This window comes from Grammomys surdaster, unplaced genomic scaffold, assembly GCF_004785775.1.
Source record: "Grammomys surdaster isolate TR1022 unplaced genomic scaffold, NIH_TR_1.0 1089, whole genome shotgun sequence".
NCBI lineage: Eukaryota > Metazoa > Chordata > Mammalia > Rodentia > Muridae > Grammomys > Grammomys surdaster.
Window position 1 is genome coordinate 680,330 of NW_021605508.1, and position 9,766 is coordinate 690,095.

Consider the following 9,766-nt stretch of genomic DNA (forward strand, 5'->3'; position numbering starts at 1 on the left):
TGTTGAAGGAATCTGAGGACTATTATTACTGTAGCCCTACACATGAGATTGAAGTTCTCCCAGAGAACTCCTGGGGGTGATGTCAGGGTGCACACTCAACACTCAGACAACTGTTTCCCTTTATCCATGACCTTGCCTCGAAGACAATTTTCTATCCCTTTTTCTTCTATCTTGGATCTTCCTCTCTATACCCTGCTCAGTTTCTTGTATCTAAGGACATCCCTCTCTCTGGGGAACCTGAAGGTCTCCTCCCTCCTGGCATCTCCCCTAGGGGAAGACAGGATTTCTGATGGGGAACCATCCAGACAAACAGTAGAGGTGATCCAGGAAGTCTAGAGAGAATTGTGCTCAGCCAAGTCACAGTCTAGCCAACCTATAATGTTGGAAGGCTGCCTTGAGCACTGAGAATGGAAGAGATGAAGCAGTGCCATGGACACAGACCCCACTACCCACAGCCCACAGAGTTCTGGGAAGTGCTCCTGCCTGAGAGAAAACTCAGCTCAGAAGGAGGAAAATCAGCAGACGTCAGGTACCTTGCAGGAGCTGAAGGTGTTCTCTTCAAAGAAAGGGCAGTACAGTGAGAAGTGATAAGGAGGTGTTTGCTGAGCTTTGCATCAAGGCGTGTACCCCCTGGTAGAGTCTCCTTCTCACAGATAAATGTTTCAGCTATCTGATTGTGTGTGAGAAGGGGATCTCAGAAGCCCAAAGTCTTCTCAAGAAGAGATTTCTAGAGAAGACGGTGGTTTCTGTTTGCAGTCATGGTGCAGAAGGTGCAATGAGAGACAGAGGCTCAGCACTAGGAAGCTTTGAGCAGATAGAAGCTGATGAGGGATGAGAAAAGCCTCAGCTGTCCCTATTCAAAGTCAGTCACATTGGCTTCCATGGTTGGAAGCCCAATGTTCCCAACCATGACAGGGTGATACCCCAAATAGAAATTAAACTTGTGAGGTTCATGGAGGTGGCACAGTGTGTGAAGACATGACAGTCTGAATTCACTCCTTAGCTCACACAGGGTAGATGGAAATACAGAATCCTGCAGGATCTTCTCTGCCCTCCACACAGGTGTGTGTCATGATTACCAATGTATATATTGTGACAAGTGTCTTCCTTAACTCAGGCATACAATACAGAATTATTAAATCACACTTGAATATTTTGATTGCTGCTTGTTCCAAACCTGGGAACTATGAGGATATCCTTCCTTCTTTTACCTCTCCCTCCTTTCCTCCCTTTCTCTCTCTGTCTCTCCTTCCCTCTTTCTGTCCCTCCCTGTTTCCCTCCTTCCCTTCCTCCATCCTTCCCTGCTTTCCTCGTTTCCTTTTTTCTCCTCCTTCCTCCCTTCCTTCTTCCCTTCTGTCTTTCCTTCCTGTCTTCCTTCATTTCTTCCTGTTTTCTTCTTCATTTTTTCCTTTCTTTTCACCCACATTATTTTCTGAGATCTTTTCAGGGACTAAACCTTCCAAAAAATTAATTCCAATCTCTTTCTTCAAAAACCTCTTTTATGGTGAACTGGAAATTAGAGTATCCAGAGGAGAAAGTCAATGGTTTAATGAAACCATGAATAAAACAGGAAACAATACAAAAAAAATGAGGACAATGTGGAGGAGCAGGAGTAGGAGAAGTAGGAGTTGGAGGACAGAGAGCTGCTTCTCCTCAAACCAGATACACTTTCTATAAAGCATGATATGGGGACATCTTAGTAGAGGATTCCACAGAGAGGTATAACACCATCTGAGGCTCTGACGGCATGGAGGTCATGTTGCTCACCTCCCTTAACGGTGCCCCCATACCCACAGGCAAAAGGTGAGGGGTGCTCATACCTTCTCAGGATTGGGGACTTCTCTCTCTTCCCTTCCAGCCCCCCTCTTAACCCGATAGTTTCTGCCCACCATTGTCTGAGTAACCATTGCCTCCTTACTGTCCAAAGTGGTTAAAGGAGAAAATGTTCTTCCACATGTTGACAATCTGCCAGAGAACCTTCCAGCATTTGCCTGGTACAAAAAAAGGTGTCAAATATGAGGCTTGTAATTCCACTGCACTCATTGGACTACAGCTTGAGTGTGATGGGGCCAGAGCACAGTGGTAGAGAGACATTGTAATGGGTCCTGTGGATCCAAAATGTCACAAAGGAGTACACTGGATTCTACAGTTTTCAAACCATAAGTGAACATGGAGAAATTGTATCAAATACATCCATGTTCATTTATATGTACTGTAAGTAATTCTTTATGAACTCTGGGTTCCTTGTGGGGTCCTTCCACTATGCACACAGAAGTGTGAGGCCTGACCTGTGTCTCTCTTCCCTCTGAATTGTGTCTCCATGTTGGCAGTTGAGCATTTAGTGTAGGACACACATGGTGAACAATAATGTCAACTGGACAGAATCCTTCATTTGACTTCACCTTGGAAAAACCTGGACTTATTTCTGGCACATCAGTCAAGGCCATCAGACTCTGACTAGACTCTTGGGTTTCTTAGCAGGAGACTGTCCTTGAGAAAATCTTGAGGAAAGGAAGAAGGGCCTGTGAAAGCCATGCACATCTTACAGGGTTGGGTACCAGAAACCCCTGGCTCCACACATCTGTTCCAGACTCAACTCAACTCCTGATTGCCCTGAGAAGCTTGTAGCTAGGGTTAGATCTTGACTTTTATCTGCAGAGAAAAGTGCAAGTTAGGAGTAAAGGTCTTGCCCCATGTTGAACCAAACAGTGCACTGTGATGAGAGCAATGAGTAAGATAGGTCTCCTGGTCCTCCCTAGTGACCCAGAGGGAGAGCACAACAGGGCAGATTCCCAGGCCATTATCCCATTGTCCTGATGGACTTATGAGACTTTCAGGAAGGCCAGGTTCCCAAAGGAGATGGACAGAGGACACAGGGCCTCCTGGCAAGTTGTTGTCTTTTGAGGCCAGTACATTCTCTCCTAGAGACAAATGAGGACAGGCTCTACTGGTGTGGACAGTTTCCCAGACATGAGCTGCAGCTGCCACAGTGACGGGCAGGGAGAGCTGCAGACACTCAAGGAATACTAATAAACCAACATGCCTAAATCTGGACCTCACCTTGTATCCTGGCTCTTACCCCTGTCCCTTTAGACCTGGAGGTCACTGTCACAGTCTCCTCAGACCTCTTAGATAGTTAGTATATCTGGTACCCTGCCAGGGGATCATGTTCACATTCCAGACATGTATACTCTCTGGGGATGAAAGGGTGTCCTATGGAAATCATGTAGACAGAGGTTCAAGGCATCTCAGGAAGACCAGGGAGCACATGGCCAGATCCATCACACAGCTAGGGCAGGCAGAGGAAGTATGCACACCATTTAAAACCCTGCATGGGATGATGGAGCCCAGAGCAGTCCTTCCAGGACTCAGGGTCATCTCCTCCCACACACTCAGGCAGGGAGCTCCTGACACATCTGCTCCTGGGCCTTTCTTCTCCCTCAGAATCCTGACTAGTGACTGCAGTGAGAATGGATCTGTCTTTTTCCCCACTCATCATGCAATTATTCCCTTTGAATTCCTCATTGACACCTCTGTCACTTTCTTTCTGAGTACATATTCCATTTTTCCAGATCACTGAGAACACAGTACAGACTGAGTGTCCAGCTGGGTTTCTGTGTCACAGAGGGAGTGCAGAGGCTCCTTCTTTGGTGCTGAGTGACCCAGGATTTAAAAACAACAGAGGGCCACTCCTATGTGAGCTGCTGTTGTCTCAGGACACAGTGATGCTCAGAAGGTTGTTTGTCACTGTGTACTCTGGAGGTCTAAACAGAAAGAGCCAAGTGGAGAGGGTAGGTGTGTAGTGCTTTGAGTACACAGGGCAGAGAACACAAAGTTACCCAGAAGACATGGGACTCTAGAAGATGCTTCTGTTTGGGAGGGAGATGAGCCTAGAAGGGGGAACTGTGGAACTGATCTGGACTAGATGTCCTACAGACAAAGGACATATCAGTCCAGGGACCCAGGAAGTCCCTTTGGTATTCGCTGCAAAGGTTGTACCTCCTGTGAGGCCCTCCTAATCATGGGTGAGGAGACCACACTCAACAGATGGTGAGAAGAGAGGTCTCACCTATTCTCTGGAGTCTCTTGAGGAGCTCAATGACCTGAGACGAGTCTTGGGGTTTGTAGAAGAGAAGACACAGTGAGACTGAGGCTCAGCAGCAGCAGGAGGCTCTTGGCAATGAGAAGTATCGAGAGGTTGAGATTATTATCATGCACAGTTATCAGCATGAGCACAGTGTTTTGAATTCTGATGATCTTGGCTGTGTGACCCCAAAAAAGAAACCAAGCTGGTGTTGATTGTTGACATGACTCAGTGGATATTGGCATTTAATTAATTAACTGGAAGTCTGAGAACCAATAAATACAAGTTGCCCCCTGACCTCCACCTACGGATGATATACTGCAACCGTCAACACAAACAGAGAAACACGCTTGACAGAAACTCTCTCTCTCTCTCTCTCTCTCTCTCTCTCTCTCTCTCTCTCTCTCTCTCTCTCTCTCTTTCCTTCTTTCTCTCTCTCCCTCCACCCCTCTCTCTCTCAGACACACACACACACATAGACAAACACACACACAGTGTAGAAAAGCAAAGTTAATGGAAGCATTGAACACTGTATCCCCAAACTGAAGGTGAATCAGGTGTTTGGGGGAATCATTAAAGGAACAGAAACACAACAAAAGCATCAGAGAATGAATATGGGTCTGCTGGGGAAGAAGTCAGAGGCAACACTCCAAAACCCATCTATAGTGAGTGCGAGCAGGAACCTGAAGACAGTGAAGAGGGGCCATGTTGACATCCAAGGAGAGGGTACCATAGAGAGTAAATGACAAGAGAAGGACACGGACTGCATGGAGGTAATGTGCTGACCTCCAACAAGTAGGACAGGGAGACCCTCATCTCCACACCTCAGCTGGGCAATGGACACAGCTACTCAGGACCCAGGGCACCATCTCAGTCAAATACCAAGGTGCTGATACTGATGGATCTCTCTTCCCTTCTAGCCGCTCTTTACATCTGTGGACATCCTTATAAACCTCCACAGCTCACTATCAAACCATTGCCAACGAGTGTTGCTGAAGGCAGAATCATTCTGCTCCTTGTTCACAATCTTCCACTGTATCTTTGATCCCTTTCCTGGTACAAAGGTGTGATTGTGTTTAACAAGGTTAAGATTGCCCGACACAGAAGAGCCAATAATTCATCTGAGCCAGGTCCTGCCCACAGTGGTAGAGAAACTGTGTACAGCAATAGATCCCTGATTCTCCAAAATGGCACTTGGAAAGACACTGTATTCTTTACCCTATGAACTCTGAATAGATAAAGAATTGTGGAATTAGCACATGTGCACCTTCAGATGGACAGTAAGTAATTCTCTGTGATCATTTAGTACTGGGTGGGGCTATGAAACACAGGAATGTCACTCCTGGCATGTGGCTACCTCTTCCCTGCACTTTTATGTTGGGGTTTGAGCACTGTGTGCAGGACACGCATGTAGGAAAGAAATACCCATGGGTCAGACTCTGTCTTCTGACTCCCCCTTGTATCTAGGAGGACCTATGATGCCAGACTGCTCTGTCTGTTGAGGCTCTTATGATACATATTAGAAAACTCTGGAGTCCTCACTGAGTGGTGATCACCAGGAAGCTTTGTCCTTAGCTGTCCATTTCTGACTTGATTAAAAATGAATCAGTTTCCAATTTACCAGGACTTGACACTTACTCCTGCTCTGAGCAGACAGTGAAAAATGGGTTTTGGCTGTCTATATCAAACTAGTGTGTTTATTATCAAAAAACAGGAGAGTATCAGAAAAAGAAAAAAATGAAAACAAAGAAACAACAAAAGTAAAAAATCAAATCAACCCAGGATTGTTGTTGACAGACTGGAGGAGTGCTGTTACTGTCTGTCTGTTTCTCACAGTTTGCTCATCCTGATCATATATCAAATGGGACCATGAGTTCAGGTGTGGAAATGCTCAGAATGGACTGGCCACTCCCAAATCAATCACTGGTTTAAAGGTTTACTCTAGACTTGACCACCGGCCATTCTGCTATTTGTATTTTCAGTTGGGGGTCCCTGTTTCAAATGACTCTGAATTGTGTCAAGTTGACATAAAGCCTGCCAGAATAATTTCTGGGCCTGCTAAAAAGACTAGCCTGCTCCAAGCCCTCATCCAACCCTAGTCCTGGGAGCTGCAGGCAGAGCAGTAGGAACATGTTATCTGTGAGATCTGCAGGAACAAAGGAAATGAAAAAAGTCAGAAATTGAATACCCAGGGTGTGTAGAGATCAAGGTCAGAAGGAGGCATCATCTCAAAGCACAGTGTTCATGATGGTGTGTAGTGTGTGACCGAGGGCAGTGAAGGACAGCTATGGAGACACTGAGGAGAGAGTTCTCTGCAGAGGAAAGGACAGATGCGACTGATGGGAGGGATGATACTGACTTCTAACAGATAGAAAAGATATACCTACACCTGCATCTCTAGGCTGAGTGAAGAATTCGTCTACTCAAGATGCAGGTCACCATCTTTCAACCAAGCACAATGATCCTATGTGATGACTTTTCTCCTCTCCTTTCCAGCTTCCCTGTCCTCGTGCTGTGACCCTCTCAAGTCTGCCCCACTAACGATCAATCCAGTGCCACCACATGCTGCAGAAGGGGAAAGTGTTCTTCTCCATGTCCATAGTCTACCAAAACATCTGCAAACATTTTCCTGGTACAAAGGAGTGTATAGCACTCAGGCGTTTAAAATTGCAGAGTATAGCATAGCTACAAAGTCCATCATCAGGGGCCGAGCACACAGAGGAAGAGAGACAGGGTACACCATTGGATCCCTGCTGCTCCAGAATGTCACTGTGGAAGACACAGGCATGTACACACTAGTAGTGATAGACAGCAATTTCAAAATTGAATCAGTGCACATGCAAGTCAACATGAACAGTAAGTGGCGCTCTATGGCTTCCACCTGCTGGGTGTGACTTACCCTACTTCGTAAGTGGACTTTGAATAGTGGGCTTTTCTGCTCTGCCCCACTCTGCATTGCATCCTCACACTGGCATTTGTGCATTTACTGCATTCACATTTGTGGTGTGGAACAACAGAATTAGATCAGAGAGCTTCACCTGTCTTTTCATGCAGACTTACCCATCATGTGCTGAGCAAACTCAGCCCAAGCATTTAAGAATCAGCCCTGACCCTTGGGCCTCTCATCATAGCCCTGATATAGCTTCTGTGGGGTCAGATAAGCCCTAGCTGAGGAAGTCATGAAGACCCCACACAGAGTACCAGAAAGCCTTGTCTTCAAACCTCCATGATGGTTAGACTCCAGGTGACACTGGGAAATGTTTTTGTCATTGCATGGCTTTGGATTCCTGATAGAGCTGACGTGGTACAAGGCTGTCGTGGCATGTGTCACCATACAGTGCTGTGCCATGAGAGCCAGAATTATAGTAGTTACCCTGGATATCTTCTAGCCAGGACTGTGTAGATGGACAGAAAAATCTGGATCCGTAGGTTGTTAACTATCTGTTTGGATGGCCTTTTGAGACCTCACAAGAAGGTCAGGTACTCCAAGGTGATGGATAAAGAACACAGGTCATTTTTGCAAGTGTTTGTACTCTGATATCCAGATCCTGGAATTCTTTCCTGGAGATGAAGAATTTCAGAGTTGCTAAACTGGACAGCACTCAGAGATGAGGTGCAATCCCATTGGTATTCATTAGATGGTGATGTAACTCAGCCTAAGACTTCAGAGTCTGCCCAGTCTCATGTAGATCTTCCTATGCTCAGAATAACAGAAAACTCAGAAAAGTAATTTCAGGAACCATGCACATAGGTTTTAGCCTGGCTCCATCCCTGACCAATCAGACCTGGAATTCTCTTGGGCAGGCTTTCAGATGTACTCAGCACATGACTGTACCAGAGTTATCCTGTTTTACCAGGGTCTGCTCCCTATGTGGTTATTCTCATAGGAAATCACCTAGACAGAAGACATCTGCCCCCCCAGGAAGGACACAGGCAGACCCTAGATGAGGTTCAGCCAGCATAGGAAGTTGAGGATACCACTGAAACTCTCCCTAGGTTCATGGGCCACTGTCTTCTCTCTAGAGTCCAGCTGACCTCCTGCTTCACAGACACATGAAACTCTTCACCAAACTGCTCCTCAGAGTCATGACAATGCTCCCTGACTAGTGAATTTATTGAGAATGTGACTGTCCCTTTTCTAGACATCAGACAGCAGGACCCTTCCCAGTCCCCGAAGGCATCCGTGTCACCTTCCTGGAGGGAGTTGATCCCACCTCAAAGCATTGAAAACAAATGGCAGCTTAGGATTCTGTGTCATAAAGGACACATTGGGAGAACACAGTGGAGGACAGCCCTGGGGTGAGCTGTTGCTGCCCCAGGGCACAGAGATGATTTTCAGCCTTGTGCTTGGCACCAACCCTGACAACAGTCAGCATCCCCCTGGGAAGTGCTCCTGCCTGGGTGGAGGCTGAGCTCAGAGGGAGGAAGGCTGAAGAGCTTTGAGTCAGTGCTGGAGCAAATGTTGTTCTCCACGGGGGTGGGGGGGCAGAATAGCCAAGGCCATGGTAGTCCACTATGTACTTCTCTGCAATGCTTGCAGCCCTTGGTGGTGTCGCCTGCTCACTGGTGAAGAGAGTAGTGTCTGACTGTGTGACTAGGGGAGCTCAGAGTCATGCTAGAATCTCCTAAGTTGAATAGATAAGTAAGAGTCCCTCAAGTTGACCCCTGACCTCGACCTAAGTGCTGTGACCTAGACTTAAGCATCCACACAAGATGGTGTGCACCTGCTCCTGCACAAACACCCGCACTCCTACACATTCCATACAGATACATACTGTAATATCAGCTGGAGGTTTTACCAGTGTCAGTAACTCCAAGTATGATAATTTCATTGACACCTGGATATGCAAGAACTTTTGACATCTGCATATTTACTCACAGGCATTTGAGCCTGTATAGGCACTGGACCTTCCTAAAATATCAACTTAGTTTTTTTTTTTTTTTCTAACAGGGCCCTAGCTGCAATGGGCTGAAAGACAGACCAGGAATGCCATCTTAAAGTGAAGTATGGTGCTGACTGGGCCAGAATGGAGGTAGGGAAGTGAAAACCTGGTGTCTGTAGAAGAAGTGAGAGAAAGTTTGTCTACATCCCACATCTGCTGAGCAAGAGCAGGTATGTGAGGACAGCAAGGGTGGAGATACACAAGGACAGAGTTCCACAAAGAGGAAGCAACACGCAGGTGCACTGAGTGCATGGAGGTCTTTTGCTCACTCCCTTTGGTTGTGCAGACATACCCAAACACCTCTGCTGAGTGATAGTTCTAAGCTTCTCTGGAGTCAGGATGTCATCTTGACTCAATGTTGATGGATTTGTCTCTTTCTCTTCTATTTTCACATTTATCCTGTGTTCACCTTCCCTCCATGGTCCAGCTCACTTCTGAATCATTAAAAGGATAATCAAGAAGCCAAGGATCCAGACTCAATTCTAGTTGTTCCCAGAGAGCCTTTCTTCAGGGCTAGCATTGGACTTCCAATCAGAGCTGACAGGGAACAAGGCTTGGGTGAATCTCCAAGTCCTATAGGGTGTAGGGTCACCCGTGTTCAGCCATGACACGTGCAATCATGTGGATCTCCTGTGCCCTTCCTTCTGCTGAGTCTCAATGCAAAGGTTCCAGGACAGGATCCTACTGTTTTGATGGACTTAGGAAACTCACAGGAAAATAATGTCCCCAAGGGAAGGGA

General features: G+C 46.5%; 1 pseudogene; it reads left to right on the top strand.

The window, feature by feature from the left end:
- The first annotated feature begins 429 nt into the window (after nucleotides 1–429).
- LOC114634769 lies at nucleotides 430–6,978 on the top strand (annotated as a pseudogene).
- The last annotated feature ends 2,788 nt before the right edge of the window (nucleotides 6,979–9,766 follow it).